This window comes from Aquila chrysaetos, chromosome 4 (genome assembly GCF_900496995.4).
Source record: "Aquila chrysaetos chrysaetos chromosome 4, bAquChr1.4, whole genome shotgun sequence".
Taxonomy (NCBI): Eukaryota; Metazoa; Chordata; class Aves; order Accipitriformes; family Accipitridae; genus Aquila; species Aquila chrysaetos.
This window is the reverse complement of record NC_044007.1, coordinates 29691147-29698283: the sequence shown is the minus strand read 5'-3', so window position 1 is coordinate 29698283 and position 7137 is coordinate 29691147. Positions and strand designations below refer to the sequence as shown.

General features: G+C 38.5%; 1 long non-coding RNA gene across 1 annotated transcript in view; it reads right to left on the bottom strand.

Moving 5' to 3' along the window:
• LOC115340684 overlaps positions 1–4533 on the bottom strand; it is a 57792-nt gene extending 53259 nt beyond the window's left edge. Inside the window, exon 1 of the long non-coding RNA XR_003923128.2 lies at positions 3849–4533. This is a non-coding gene — a long non-coding RNA (uncharacterized LOC115340684). The remainder of the gene's footprint in view (positions 1–3848) is intronic.
• Between the last annotated feature and the right edge of the window lie 2604 nt (positions 4534–7137).

Sequence of the window (7137 nt, the reverse complement as noted above, 5' to 3'; positions counted from 1 at the left end):
GGGATATCTTCCAAACAACAAAGAGAATATAAGAAATTGGACTCAAGAAATAGCAATACAAACCTCCCAAAGAACCCAGGTAAAAATTTGCATATCGATGACATACAGTGAGAAATATTTGACTATTTGGAATCCATATTTACTGGGACATTCAATTAAAAAAAAAAAATTCCAACTCATATAACTTAGCTGGCAGTGTTAATGCAAACATTGTAGATGTGGAACACAGTCACTGACAAGCCCATCTTAGTGTGCAAGCCAGAAAAATAAATGCCCTATTTTCTATTAGTTTGGAGCTTCTACAGGAGTAAAAAGAAGAAAAACTAATTGCTCTGAAAGTATGCAACAGATAACTGCAATAAATACAAGTCACAAGCCTACTGACAGGTGCCATTTTTATAGCATAAATCATCTGTTAAAATGAAACTTCAAAGTTCTCAGTCTTTTGGAAGACAGAAGCCTGAAGCACTAACCTTAAAAAAGATTAGAAAATACAGTCTTGTAAGGAGGTGATTATTGCAGAATTTCTGTCAATTTTTTTTTTTTACTCTGTCTTGCAATTATTGTCTGCCATCAGATGACATACCCAGGGGTGGCTCTCACCAGCGGTGGAATCTGTTGTCACCAGCATTTTAAAAAGCTTGCTGAAATCTTATTTTGTTGTCTTAATACTGGCATGTAGCAGTGAAGTTTAAGAGGAAAATACCATACAAAACAGCATAGGTTATTTATTATCAAGAAAATACTAAGAAGGTGAAACTAATTGTTCTATTTTTAAAATGGAAGAAAATGGTCATTTCCACACAAAGGGCCTTACAACTTTGACGTACGTGCCCCCTTTCAAACTCAGCCCAAGTTGCTATGCGTTCATCTCTGTCAGCTTCCAGACAGCCAGTGAAACGCTCACTGAGTTCTGTTGTGCAGGCACAGGGTTCCGGGGAACTCAGCAATGCTTTTAAGCATTACTTAACAAAAATATAACCTATGGAAGTTCACTACATGTTCTGACTTGCTACTTAAAACATGTAACAGCAATTCAGACCGAGTTTGAAAAGGAGCAGGTAGAAGTTGCAAAGTCCTTGATAAGATAATGGCCATATTTTCTTGTTTTCCAATCTAGAAAAACTAAATATTCTTATCTCATTAGTCTTATATTGAAAATGTATATACTGTTTGTCTTTCGTGCCATATTGTTATATGCACATGCATGTACACACACTGTTGCGGTTTAATCCCAGCAGGCAACAAAGCACCCCACAGCCGCTCACTCACTCACTCCTCCCCAGTGGGATGGGGCAGAGAATCGGAAGGGTGAAAGTGAGAAAAGTCATTGGTTGAGATAAAGACAGTTTAATAGGTAAAGCAAAAGCCTCATGCACAAGCAAAGCAAAATAAGGAATTCATTCACTACTTCCCATCGGCAGGCAGGTGTTCAGCCATCTCCAGGAAAGCAGGGCTCCATCACATGTAACAATTACTTGGGAAGACAAACACCATCACTCTGAACATCCTCCCTTCCTCCTTCTTTCCCCCAGTTTTACTGCTGAGCATGACGTCCTATGGTCTGGCATATCCCTTTGGTCAGTTGGGGTCAGCTGTCCCAGCTGTGTCCTCTCCCAACTTCTTGTGCCCCCCCAGCCCACTGGCTGATGGGGTGGGGCAAGAAGCAGAAAAGGCCTTGGCTCTGTGTAAGCACTGCTCAGCAGTAACGAAAACATCTCTGTGTTATCAATCAATCAACACTGTTTTCAGCACAAATCCAAAACCACTAGCCCCATACCAGCTACTATGAAGAAAATTAACTCTATCCCAGCCAAAACCAGCACACACACACACACACACACACACACGTGCATCAACTACAAAATTTTCTACTGAGTCACACCACGGCTAGAAATTGAGAGAGCCAACACTGGGTAAATCAATCTAGAACACATTAAAAAATGTTGCTTCATTTAACATGACAATTAAAACATTTAAAAAATTTGTAATAAAATCCATTAAAGTCAAATAAAGCAAAGGACACTTTTTGCATTTTCAACTAAACTGATTTAGATCATTCTCTTCATACCATACAGCAAAAGAGGCAAATTAGAGCACTCAAATAATTACAGGCCTGATCTAAACTCATAAAAATTCTTTATACCTATAACAATACTTCAGTCAAGTTCAGCTGAGCCCTATACCAGTGTTGTTTACAACCTCTGACTGTATTAACCAAAAAATCGAAACAAGCTTGAGTATGGCAGAGTTTGGGGACAAAAGCTGTCCCTCATCTGGACAAACCAAGAAACAAAGACAAGGAGGCCACATATTGTCTGCCCTTAGTAAAGAAATTTTAAAAATTCAAAAAGCTGAAATTACTCTCTTTAAAAATCTCCCCCCTCAACCAAAGCTTTGACAGAAATGGCTTAATGAAATATGTATCTATTTTAGCAAAAGATAGAATTGAACCATCATAACCGTTACAAAACTGAAGTGTTTTATCTATCATCTGTTACATGAAGAGGGAGTACTAACACTGTTACAAATGTGCAGAAGCCAAAGGAGCCAAAATAAAACAGATGAAGTTTATTTTTAGCAAATATTATGACTTTCGTAGATGTATGAAAAGCACAAACAAATTCCAAATTACTCTAAACAATATGTTATAAAATCGTTTATGGCACAAAAAAATAACAAATGATTTAACAAAAGCATATAAATACATACAGTAAAAGCTACTGTAGGTAATAGCCCACTAATCTGCTCTTATGGAAAAAAATGACAATGCTGTTACTGAATTCAGTGGGAGCAGGGTTAGAATCTCCGGGGTGAGTAAGTTGCTGTGTTTGTGTGAGTTCTATACGCAAGGTTTATGAGAAAAACCTGAACCTGTCCTTAGAGCTGCCCAGTGTGGTAGGCTGCTGTACAGTGTCCTGCAGCAGCCAGGATGCTGAGAACTACTGTGCTAGGTAGTTAACCAGCATGGTCACTCTGCCCAGCACAGGTCACAAAGCACTGAGCAGCTGACTAAAGAAGATAACATTTTCTTAGAACCATTAGAACCATTACTGATGCCATCAATTTCTTTGAGCACGTTTCTCTACCACTCCTCATTGTCAGGAGACAGTAACTGTGAAGTTCTGCCAACACTATTATCACTACTCTCTCTGGTCTTCATGGTCTACAATTAGAGCACTTCTGAGTAGGTGCATTTCAGTTCGGGTTCAGAGGTTTGACCATCTGACTGATTAAACAGACCTATTCAATTTAGTATTTCGGGAGCCAGCTGCACGAACCATCCTCATTTTGCTCAATATAAGCATGCAGAAACTGAACAGTGAAAGCCACTGAAACCAGTGAAAGCCACTGCTATTAAAGCATGCTAGTAAAAGTGACAGCATAAAATCATGTCATGACTTCCATATCAAAGCCTTATTTCTATCATTCTAATGCAAAGAGTCTTTCACTTAAAGGTGTGAGCTTCAATGTTTTTCTCTTAAAAATAGCAGTAACAGTTTACAAGCTCCACCATGAAACAGAGGCCATCCGTGTAAATGTAATCGTACCTGTGTAGCTTTTTCCTCCTATGGTTTTTAGATCAGTCCTTGCTATTGAATCATGACAAGTAAGTTATAATTTGTAGTTTACCTTAATCTCTCAGGACTTTATCCTTGCCAAAGAACAAGCCAAATTTTGCATTAAAACAAACCCTTGCCAAAAGTATTAACTCACTTATCAAAATGCCGGCCTTTTTAATCAGACATACTCCTTCTAATCACATACACTAAATGCTGTTTTATCTAAATGTCTCTCAGCAAATCAAATGTTTCATTGCACAGGTCTTCAAGAGGTGTAGGCCGGACCTTGAACAAACATTCCATCTAGCCATCCAGTCTTATCCTTGAAGTGGGCAGCTCCACATTTCTTGGAACTAACTGCAAAAAAAAATTGAGTTACTAAACCAGAATGCAACTGTTCATTCAAGAACTCAGAGTACTGTGAACTCTACAGCCCTGAACTGGATTTGAGACCTAGCAGGAAAAAGGGATAGCGAACAGGAAATCAAGAAACTAGAAAGTTCTTTCTTGTAAGTATTACTCAGGATGCAAGCTGCTGTATTCCATATCCATTGGAACAACTTTATGGATGGCATATGCATTTTTAGGAGTGGGATATTTAAACTCTAGGGTTATAAACCCAGTGTAAATACTAGAATCAAACACAAAGCCAACTGAAGGTGGGAAGAGTGGTTTACTAATGGGTGTTATTGACTGGAATTACATTAAGTAGTCCATGTGCTGCTCTAATGATCTCAGGAATGAAAAAAAAAATGTCTGCTATCTCCTTAAGGAACTGCATACAGGATTAATCTCAAAAGCCCCTTTATTGACAGCCAGGACTTGCAACTCCAAAAGAAAATCATTACTATGGGAAGATCCATATTGTTCTTAAATATCACCCAATGAATGGTATCAGACATGATTTGCCCCTACAGGAGAGTTAAACAGTACAGATCACTAGGCAAACTATGTTTCTATGGTTTCTTGGCAGCAGGACAAGCAGTGAATTGCCATTTTATGAGAAATAACAGACAATTAAATTTTGTAAATGGCAGCTCAGAACAGTAGACAGACCCTCATTTTTGGGTATGAAATACACAGATATGGTTTAATATCCCAGAGTATTTTTAAGCAAAACCCCTCATGCTGAAGAGTTTACTGCAGTTAGTCGTAACTATGGCTACATGCACCTGGAAGGGTGGGAACAGGAGTTTAAAGTAGCGACAACAACGAAGGAGATACAGGATCCATGCATGTACAACCATAATCAGCATTACCTTAATCACAGTTAGGTTTAGTTTTAGCCAGCTGCTGCTTTTGTTTAAATGTTGAGATTGATAATACGGGGTATATACCATCTGAGGAGAATGATAAGAGGACCAAGTTGACCCAGCTCTCTGCCTTCTAACAGGTTTAAACTACTGCAACATTTTTTCGTCTACTTAGGCTTTTTGCTTTTAGGGAATAAAAGCGATAATACAGTTCCATATGAGTAATCAGCCTCTGAAATGCTGCAGACAAAACATATTTACCAAACAATGCTCACTTGTACTCTAATGAAGTGATAGCAATTAAAATGTAGAAGCTTTTAAATACATTCTACTCTTTGATTTTACTTACAAAATAGGTGAGGTATGTAGGTATGTTTTAATTTGTATTACAATGCCTATAGGTCTTAATCATGTTAATGAGTCCCTTCACCCACCCTCAGAGTACATAATCTAAGAGTTAAAAACTGAAAGACTGCCAGGTACTCGGCCACTTCACAGGGTGGCCTGACATTAACATGCACTGTCTGGACAGCTTAAACAACTCAGAATGGATCCTGCACACTGAGCAAAGAGATGTATATTGCCAATCAACAGCAAATGCTAAGCACAGAGCACAGCTATACTTCTCAGGAGCGTAAGTGGGCTATCCAATTCTGGAACAGGAGGCTGCTCTAGGTATAGATGCCAACAACTACATTAACTTATCAATTAAATCCCGCAGCAGGGAGATCTTGGGGTTGGTCTCTGCTGCCAGAACCACTTCTTTATCTATAGTCAACAGTGAAAGAGCTGAAATAGTTTTGGCTGAACAACCCAGGCTCAATGAAATGTCCTAACCAGCATAATTTTAAGGCATGAACTTGCAAGTCTGAGACACTGAAACCAGATGAAACTGGGCCCTGAAACGAGCAGATTTTAGGTCTCTAGACTTCTTGCAGATGTACAGAGTGGCTCTGCATGACAGGAAATAACTTGGAGTTGCACCAGTTCCTGCTTCTAAGTGAGTTTAAGCAAGACATAGTCACTAGCTTGTTCAGACTGAGACAATGCTGGGCAAAAGACAGGCAGAAATCCAGCAAACCAACCGGAAAATTTTGAAATCAAATGACAGGTGAATTTAGACATTTTGAACAGTCAGAGGCTGAACATGGCTTGCTTGGAGCAATTTTAGAATCAAAAGCTCCAAGCATGCCAGAGTTCTGTTTTCAGTGCCAAAGTCCTAATTGGTTTAAGCCCTATAAACAACACAGAGTGGAAAAATATTAACACGTTAGTGCTGGTGGATCAAAGGAGAGAGTGATTTCCCAAGGCCACTTTGGCAAAAAAGACAAGAACTGAGCACACATTTCTCAAGTCCTAGCCCAGCATTTCCATCAGAGGATTCTTTTTAAAAGATTTATTTCCCAAATAATCTTACCAATAATGCACAGTTCACCCCCCTAAGAGTAGGTCAAATTATCATCAAAGAATAACTACCCTGAAAAGACTCTGTTTTTTCTTTCGTTGTGCTAAACAACCTAAACAAACTCAGTCTTTCCTTGTAGATCACATTTTCTAGATGTCTGATAAAATCTCTTGGTTTGCTCTGGACTCTTTCCAATTAGTACACATCTTCTGAAGTGCACCAATTAAGATTAGTTTTGGGCACAGCACCAGGCACATTAATGAGAATGATGATTATTAAAAACTGTTTCAAAACATTTCAGTTTGTGCACTTATGAAGTACACGATATAAGCAGAAAGAAAAATAAATAAAACCTTTTGGAAATTCAAGTCTCCCAAAAGAGTTCTATCACCTACTCAAAGATGCTGGAAAACAAAGTCGGATCATTACTCAGACAGTATTTGAAGTCACAGAAAGATCAAATAACTGACATATTCTGGCGAAGTCACATAGCACCCAGAATGGGGATAATGATCTAATTCCACTGAAAGAAAAACAGTTGGACAGTCTGTCTCTATGAAATCAGAAATACAGAAACATACAGACCAATACCAAAACCTGTCATAAACTGGAAAAAGTAAAATGACATAATCTAATGGTACTCTGATACCAGTTCCAAACTGTCCAACTTTATAGAAATTTTGCTGGAGACAGTATTATATTTATCTCAAGTAATGTGTCTGAATCTGAGGAAAAAAAACCTGTTTTTTCAGGAGGCATCTGCTAACTTATACAGAGTTAATACTAGCTGCAGTAGGATGATTTTTACAAGATAAGCAGTAGTGCACACCAAGTCATATTTTGTCCAAATGTCTTTGGGTGCAGTTTCTCCTTGGCTAAGAAAAATGATGCTCACACTCAGCTCAATGGCTTCTCT